Source organism: Lactuca sativa, chromosome 6 (assembly GCF_002870075.4).
Source record: "Lactuca sativa cultivar Salinas chromosome 6, Lsat_Salinas_v11, whole genome shotgun sequence".
Lineage (NCBI taxonomy): Eukaryota > Viridiplantae > Streptophyta > Magnoliopsida > Asterales > Asteraceae > Lactuca > Lactuca sativa.
Genome location: NC_056628.2, coordinates 58,118,348 through 58,128,084, shown reverse-complemented (window position 1 = coordinate 58,128,084; position 9,737 = coordinate 58,118,348). Strand labels below are relative to the sequence as shown.

At 32.9% G+C, this 9,737-nt stretch overlaps 1 long non-coding RNA gene across 1 annotated transcript; it reads right to left on the bottom strand.

The window, feature by feature from the left end:
• LOC111896639 (uncharacterized) lies at positions 1-4,046 on the bottom strand. Its single transcript, XR_002851973.2, has 5 exons — positions 3,822-4,046; positions 2,071-2,528; positions 1,136-1,182; positions 861-979; positions 1-169 (listed from the first exon to the last, which is right to left on the bottom strand). It is a non-coding gene; the product is annotated as an uncharacterized LOC111896639 (long non-coding RNA).
• Between the last annotated feature and the right edge of the window lie 5,691 nt (positions 4,047-9,737).

Genomic DNA, 9,737 nt, shown 5'->3' with positions numbered 1-9,737 from the left:
TAACCAAATAAAACTTCACATTTATAATATGAAATATTAAATGTCATTTTTAAAAAACAAAATCCATACATATAAAGATCAATGCAGATTAAATGTAAATTTAATTGAATTTTCTTCCAGATAATGAGGAGCAAGTTTTTCGAGTGTGCTCCATAAAGTTCCAACCTACCTGCATAGGAGCATAAGAATGTATTAATCACAACTGATAGTCACTAATTGTTTTTATCTTTCTGAGTTGATCAAGACACAAAACTACTCTGCCATGAAAGTGATGGACAAAACTGCCCTCACAAGCAGGAATAAGCTCTTGAGGGCATAAACTGAAAAGGAAGTCCTGCAGTCTCCTACATTGTATCACTTTTTTTTATACACAATTTTGAGCAGAGATGAATCTTGCTGAATTTTCCGTCCCTATTTTACTACTTAACATTTTTCGCCTCGTAAAAGTTACCGGTCATTTCTCCAGAATAAAATGACCATTTTACCCTTATCTTCTTCATAAAAACTGAATTATTTATGAAATCAAACCTAATTACGAATCCATAATCTAATGATATCAGAACTAATAATAAATAAATTACTAGACACCAACCTACTACATGTGAACACCAGAAAATTCAGAAATCGGATGGAGTTGGCAGAATAATTTTTTAATAAAATATAGATATGAGGTCAAAATGGTCATTTTCATAAAACTAATGAAATGGATGTTTACATTGACAATTCATGTCCAAAAAACATTAAGAAATAGTAAATAGGAATGAAAAATGCAAGGACTCTTTTTTTGACCCATATAAAAAAGTGATATAACAGAGGGGGTCAAAATTGTAAATTTTAGAGTTAATTTAGAGATAGCTTACCCAAATAAGTTGCTTTCGGATATTAGTGCCAATTTCAGTTTGATTGATGGAGGATACCAGTGCCTTAATGTACCTCCAAAGAGCTATATAGGAACAAGATCTTCAAGGCACAATCAGAACTGCATTTGTATGTAACAAGCTACTAATTAACTTTAAGTATAAGATTATAAGTAGAAATATGTAGTCATCATTGAGGTTAAAAAAATGAAATCAAACTAAAGATCAAATCAATACATACTTATTATTATCTTTTGATCACACAAATAAAAGGATACCTTTTACTAGAGACAATCTTCTTTCGACTGCTGCAACTCTGAAGATGCTAAAAGAACAAATACATAAATGATTTAGTGAATACATCATCAGGGTATGAAGAAAGAAGATAAAAAAATGAAATCCAACAAAAGATCAAGTAAATACATACTTATATTGTAGATAAATTGCATTAATAAGAAAAAGGGAAGTATATTGTTGTTATTCTAATCTTGAAATCAACACAAAGGCTGAATTTTTGTTCTACACTTGAAAAACAGCAAAAAGGCTGAACTTTTATTCTTTTGCTACCATTTTATTTATTCCTTCCATTGCACTTGTTTAATTAATTGTCAAATCTATGAGCAAAAAAATTCTTATCATATTCCCTCATTTTGTTGGATAATTGATTCATTATCCATTCTATCATAAAAATATAAATACATGTACTAAGAACAAACTCTTGTTCTTGATGTACTCGTATTTGTACATGCTTTTTGAGTTATATCATGCAATGAAATGGTTAAGGCATCCACCACTTCCGATAGTATATTACCTCTTGTTAGGGATAGTTGGTCAATATTCAAATCAACAGTTAGATTTAAATGTGGCTCTTGTTCTTGATGTACTTCTTCCACCACTACATGAACATCATACAATATACGAGGGGCACTACTTTGAACCACATACCAATTTTTGTCCAATTTAAAATCAGGTTCATAAAAAACTTGTTTAGCTTGTTGTTTTTGGGACTAATGATGGAGTTGGCAAGGCTTTTCTGAATATACCAAGCAAAGAATCAAATGATTTGATGGACCATCCAACTCATATCTTGGGTCCTTACTCCTTTGACCTATGAACTATAGTCTATATTCATTCAAGACTTGTCCATATGCTATGATAAAAGAAAAAATTCACAGTATCTATCTCAATAGCAAATAAGATTCATGTATATTACCTCTCCAGCACCTTCAATAGCTGCCAACGATTCATCAGAGAAGGGAGCGCCATGTGTGGCTAAAGACTTATTATCGTGCCTCCAAGTTAGATATGAGTTATGATCAAGTTTACGATTTTGTCCCCCAAGTTAGATATGAGTTATGATCAACTCAAGATAAGTGAAAAAAGTAGAAAAAAAGCCAATAAATAAATAAATAAATGTACAACTTGCTCAAAGCTACTTACATCAACACTATTGCATCTTTATTCTTTCCTTCTTGTTCAGCATCAACTTCTTCCCTCAAGCTTATCTTTAACACCTCAGCTACTTTAGCAACAAAATGACTGAATAGAGTGTTATACATGTACTTGTGGTTTCACTTGTAGTCGATTGTTGACTCACTGGAAAACTTGAATTAGACTCAATGGGTCTTTGTCACATGACAAGTCTTGTTCATCCAAGACTTTGTCCATATGCTATGACAAAAGAAAAAATCATGAAAAGAGTATAAATATATATTGACAGTGATAAATTTTTAAAAAACTCAAGTGGCAGCATTAGATTATCTTGTGGCACTTGAGATATTTTTGTGCCTACTTATAATGGAAACATGGCTAAAGTTGTGGAAGGGCATCGCAGGTAATAAGAAATTAAATTCATAAGTAAAGAAAAAATTGTTATCTTACAATAATAAACTTTAATCAGATAAAGATATATCGTTAAATAAATTGCATATAAACATCTCATGTCCTCTAATATATATATATATATATATATATATATATATATATATATATATATATATATATATATATATATTATATGTAGGGTTTTATGCATAAGAAATGTTCTTCTGTTGCACCCTCCAATACTTTTCTATGAGATTAAGAAAGAAATAAAACCAAGAATGCAGTTTTTTACAAAGGTATGATAATGTTTATAACTTTGCTACCATGGTGAGAATTATGTAAATGCAATTCTGATTCGTTATATACCATTTTTTATCAGTAAAGTGAAAAAAATGTTGTTAAAATGTTATTTTTTCTTGTATGGAGAGGATAAGGAATTTGGTAAGATGTTACTGAAATACCCTTGGATTCTTTCCACAAGCATTAAGAAAAATTATGAGGAAATCCTTGCTTTTCTTTATGCTGAGAAGGTATGTGTAATAACTGATGCTCAATATCAGAATTGTTAAATGAAATTCCAGATTAAGTTATCATGCTATATGGTAAATTGTCAATTCATGTGACAAGATTTCATGACAGGTGGCAGAAGTTAGTATTCATCGAGCAATCAAGAGCTGGCCACTTATTTTAGGTTGTTCAGTTGGAAAACTCAAGTTGATGATTGATCAATTTCATGAATTGGGTGTTACAGATAAGATATTACACCAAGTTATTGTCACTAGTCCTCACTAATTCAAAAGCCCCAAGAATTTTGCAAGGTGGAATTTGGATTTCCGTTCTGACTGATGAAAGAGAAGTATGGAGATAACCTCTGAGCATTGTAAAAGTTCAACAATTTGGTAGAATGACAGAATAAACAAAAAAGCAGCTGATTGTAAACTATGTGCTAATTTAATCAAGCTTTTCTGTTTGTTGAGAAAGTCATGTTTCTAGTTGCTATGATTTTAGCTATTATTTGGTAGAAGGGAATCAGGACCTGATCGATTAGCAATTGAACAATTAATTAGCAGGAAAGTGATGTATGCCACATGAGAGCAGAAGATGTAGCTACATCCATGGTCGGAGCAGAGAAAAGAGTACCTGTTTGACTTCTAGTGGAGAACCGAGGTGCTTCCATTGGAAGGTGTGGACCGGCGACGATTGACCGGAGTCGATGGACAGGGGATGATGGATCGGCAAAGATTGACCGGCGACGCTGGTGCCGAACCGCCCGATGGTTGGTATGTTGATTTAGGGCAAATAGGGGAGATGTGTTGACGAGAGATGCCCAAGAATAATTTTAGGACATCTCAACTTTTTGCCCTAGTTAGTAAAAGATAAAAGGGTCCAAGGTCGTCTATATTGAGAAGGGTAGTATAGTAAATATATTAGAGAAGAAGGTTTTGGTTAAGTCTATACTTAGATAAGGACTTGTCAAATAAACCGAGGGGTGTTTGGCTTAGCTTTTTAAACCCCAAAAGTCATTTTTGGAAAAGTTACAAAAAATCAGAATTTCCTGATTTTTCCAAAAAGTTCATTTTCTTTATGTAAAAACTTCAAAAATAGCTTCTAAAAGTATTTTGCCAAACATCTTTTGTTTTTTTTTTCTTTTCCAAAAAGGACTTTTGGCTTTGAAAAGCTAAACCAAACACTCCTGAGTTTTTGGAAAATTATGTTCGTAAAGAAAATAAAGCTCTAGTCATTTTCAAAAATAAGAAAAATATTAATTAATGACAACAATTGATAGTTATTAATTTTTTTTCAATTTGTAAATCAATTACCACTTAGTGGTCATAGTTTAGCTTTGTAGGTTTAGAATAATAAAGAGTAGTTAGTGATCACTATTTACCTTCAATATAATGACCATTATTTTTGGTCACTAGGCCTCTAACACAGTGACCATTTTTTTAGTCACTAATAGTTATTTTGATATGAAATAAAAGTATTTTAATCTTATTCACGGTATAGTGACCGATTTAGTGACCACCACATATAATTGGTCATTAAATTTGTAGGATTACTAAAATTTAGTGACTACTAAATTTTTGGTGACTAAATGATGTTGTTAGTGACTAAATTTTAGGTCGTCACTAAAAATTGGTCACTAATAAGAACTTTTCTTGTAGTGGCTATTGCCTTAGCGTCGCCGCTATTGCTAAACGTAGATATCCTTTCCCAGATTACCTTTCTGCCATTTTTTTTCTCACTACCCTTTCTTTCTCTCGTTTTTCTCTCTTTCTTTCTTCAATCTCGCGAATTTTTTCCAACTTGGTGGACTAGGAATTGCTTGTTGGACCGGTGCTAGCCCCTCCTTCCCCCAAGACAGCCACAAGACCGCCACAACCCCAAAAACCGGCGACATTTAGCTACATTCCGAAATTGCCCCCAAATAAGGTCGAATTCCTCCTCTTTTTTATAATTTTTCTTTTTTGGTGTTAATTTAGATGATAAATTGTGAGTATTTTTCAATTTTGTTGAGTAATGATGTTTGTATTTTGAGATATGAAGTGGTTATGCATTTTGTTGGATTATTTTGTTGGATTGTATGCATTTTGTTGGATTGTGTGTTTTTTTCAGATTTATGGGAATTTTATTATGCATTTTGTGTGTGTTTTGTAATTTATGTTTAGATTACATTGGCTTAAAAATGAAATTTGACATGAATATATACATTTGTTGGATTGTAATTTATGTTCATACCACATTGCCTTAAAATGAAATTTAGATGTATATATTTGTATGAAATTGGATTGTAATTTATGTTTATACCACATTTACCTGATGAAGCGATTGCCGGAGGCCCGGTATGTATGAGATGGATGTATCCGTTCGAAAGGTATAAAAACTATGTCAGAAATAAGGTGAGGCCGGAAGGTTGTATAGCTGAAGGTTATATTGCTGAAGAAGCTTTGACATTTTGTTCGATGTACCTTCGAGATGTCAATCACCTTGAAAGAAACGAAGACGTTGTCATTGAAAAAACAAAGTCTTGGATGTTTGAGTCCAAGTGTCGACCGACGAGCGCAACGCAAATCAAACATCTTGATATAATGGAGAAACGTAATATAGAATGGTTTATATTAAATAGTTGTCAAGAAGTTAGACAATACATCGAGTAATCTAATTTTTATGATTTTTATTATTTTTCATATAAGTGTTTATATCGTCAAAGGTATTTAGTAATCTAATTTTTATGATTTTTATTATTTTTAAAAAATACAGAATGTTTTACTCGAAGAGATAAACCAACGAACCCAAGCTACTTCTAAGGCAAGTGGTCTAGCACCAACTGATATAAAAGGTTGTTTTGAAAGAATATTGGGTGTTCGACGCGGACATATCAGAGGCATTGGGCGTAAACCCTTTACCGTTGTGTCCATGTACGATCAGGAACAACCAATGACATAAGAACAACCACAATCACAAGTAATTGGTAGTAGAATGATATAATGATATGTTGGTTATGATTTGATATGTTGATATTTTGTAGTTTGGTAATTTTTGAAAAGTAATGCTATAATGGAAAGTAGAATGATATAATGATATGTTGGTTATGGTTTGATATGTTGATATTTTGTAGTTTGGTAATTTTTGGAAAGTACAATGCTATAATGGAAAGTAGAATGGTATAATGATATGTTGGTTATGGTTTGATATGTTGATATTTTGTAGTTTGGTAATATTTTGGAAAGTAAATGTTGTAATGGAAAGTAGATGTATGTTTAAGTGTATTTGATATGTTGATATGTTGATATTTTGTAGTATGGTATAATTAATTATAATGTTATTATGATATGTTGTTAATATATTTTGTTTTTATTTTATAGTTGCAAATGCTGCAAACAATACTACAGGACCCGACCTATTCTACAACATTGGAAGAGTGGTTTCGCTCATTGCCGCCACCAAATAATGAAGGAGATGATGATGAGGACGAGTAATAACTTTAAGATTTTATGAAACGTTTTGTAATTTGGAATAATATTTAATGTGGTATGGATTAATATTTTGGATTGATTGTATAATATGTATTAATATTTTTATAAAAACTTATCAGATTTTTCAAATGCTATATGGATTAATATTTGGATTGATTATAAATTTAATTCAAATAAATAAACTAAAAAAAGTTAAAAAAATCAAAAGACTATTAGCGGCGACAACTTTTGTGGCGACACGAACATATTAGCGGCGACGGGTTGCATTAGCGACGACGCGTAGTATTAGCGTCGACTATGAGTATTAGCGGCGACAATAAGCGTATTAGCGACGAAACAATATCGGCGACGCATTTGCAGCGACGCGTGGCCGCTAAAGGTATTAGCAGCGACCCGCCTAACCTTTAGCGGCAACACGTGTCTCCGCTGTTGCCCAATCTTCTTGTAGTGGAAAAAGAAAAAAAAGAAATTAAAGACATGATGTAATGTATTTTTTTGGTTTTTCAAAACCCTTCAACGATTCAAAGCAATATTTTTCAACTTTTAATTTATAGAAAAGTGCTTCTCGGGCATCCAGGAAATTAAGTACAAAGGATGAAAATCGGTTATGGTGGGGAACCTCTAAAACCTTGTATTAACAACAAAATGAACAAACAATTGACGAACAACATTTTACTATATGAAAATAGATTTTATAGGTTTGAGTACCGGTTTTTCAAACCGGTTTCACCCAAACCAGTTTCAAATCTTCAAACTGGTATTAACCGTCGGTCCAGCTTGAAACTGGGTCGGTTTCAACCAAACATGCTCGCAGATGGGTTTTCAAACCGGTTTTGAATCATGGTTTTTTGTTCTTAAGGTATTTTTTTTTTCTATATAACCTTTTGTTTGATTGGTGAATTAGTTGCAAGAATGAAAATAGTCTAGTCTTGTTCAAACTCTAATCTAATCTACAAATTAAGTAATTATTGTGAGAAACAAGACCATGTAACTACCTTTCTTTTTTGCATAAATATTCTTGCTTCGTTTCCCCCTTTTGTTCTCCTGCTTCATAGATTGATTTGTATTATACACCTACCTAAGAGCTTCTTCACAAAGGTTAGTACTCTTTGCCTTATTTTCTATTTTCCAAACAGACACCGACATACTCCACATATTTTTACCATAACCAACGGTTTTATATGGAATTTATCTACAAGGTAAATTTTTTATGAGATGTACACAACTTTGAGCCCTCTTTATTTTTTTACCAATACCGAGTGTTTGTTAAGACGCCATAATGAAACCTTGTGGATCCTGTTCGAAACTTTCTCTGAAATGACATGGCAATGAGAATGCAGTTGCTAGTCCCGTGTGGTCTCTAATAATGATAGATGGCTAGATTGCCTTATGCTACATCACCATTATTTGTTTACAGGTTACTTAATAAAATATTTTGGTTGAGTTATTTTGATAACCAAAAAGACATGTGTGAGAATTTGAGAACCAAAAATCCAATATACGACCAAAAGATTACCTGTTCAAGCCATATTACAATATACGACCATCTTAGCTACCAAAATAACAATTAATCTGATTTTGTACGCATAGCTCACAAACAAAACCAAAAGACAAATAGTTAAGTTCATAATATAATTATTAAAAGAGTTTGATGGAGGTGTTACTTAGTATATGAATTGGGCGACACAATAGTCTCCTTGTATTCCACGATAGTAGTCGTTCTTGGAAGTGAACACAACTTTGTTTTTGTATGCTTCTTCATATCTACTTGGTAAAGATGATTCCCTTTATTAGATCGCATGAGCCAATTGTCATTCCTCATCAAGTGAAGTGGCTCCAGACACCAAGGAAAAAGCGATACCACCTTTGTCCAATCTCCATCTCCATCCATCCTCCACATGATTACACCCCTTTTCGCTATGTTCTCACATACGTGAATGTAGCCTCTTAGAACCAAGAAACTCAAACTGTACCTTTCAAAATTTTTAGAAAAAGGAGTTGCTATCTCTGTGAACTGTTCGGTCTTTGTATCGAACCTTATAATTGAATAGTGTATATCATTTTCTTTCGAGACTCGTTTTTGTAAGAAGTAGAGTTTTTCGTTTAACAAAGCAGTACTTGGCATCCAGCTTATAAGAGGACTTCGGAAGTCCTCTTCTAACTCAACCTTTCTCCATGAATCGGATTTTAAAGAGTATATATAAACATCAGTATATAGGGTTACCCGTAGAAGCTTGTAATCGTCGTCAGAAGAGCTATAATATAACCCAAATGGTCCTCCATTGTAATCGTAACATTCTTCATGAGAACCGGATTTAGACAACGTCTTATAGTCACCCCTCACAGGATTCCATAAAATTAGATCAGAATGTCGAATATCATGATAGCATACCATTCCATGCGAAGATGCTACAACTGAAAAGTTGTCACCTTTGAATGGCAAAGAGTCGCTGAGAGAAAACATTATTTTTAAGGTTTTCACAGTCGATGATGCGGAATATTCTGTTAGATAAGACGAGAAGTTTGCGAAGATTTTGATGTTCGTCTTTGTTTACATGGCGGAGTTGCATCTTGGCAAACATAGGCGTTGCTATGAAAGAGTGCCATTGTTTTGAAACAAACCTGAAACGACGTAAAGACTTCACTGGCAGCTTTGGTAGTATGTGGATCAAAAGTACGTCCGGTGACAACTCCGTCGTTATATTATTACCGGGAGGGCGGTGCTTGGCCTTGCCTGCTCCTTTTCTTCTACCCATAGCTAGGATTAGGGTAAATTAAAGGGAATATGAAATCAGGAAGTCTTAACCTAATTAATTGGAATCTTCTCGAATAAAATCTAAATTATATAAATCAGAGTTTGATTTTGCTATAACTTCGACCGAAAATCAAGGGAACGGAGGTTGTTCAACATTATTGATCATTATCTTTGCTTTATAATAAAAAACATAAATAAAATAATATTTATTTAACTTTTTTTTCATAAAATTATATACTTTTATGGTTAAGGCCATCCTAAGCATATCCCATGAACCTGGAACATCACCGATATCATATTAGATTCGATGACATCAATGTTATA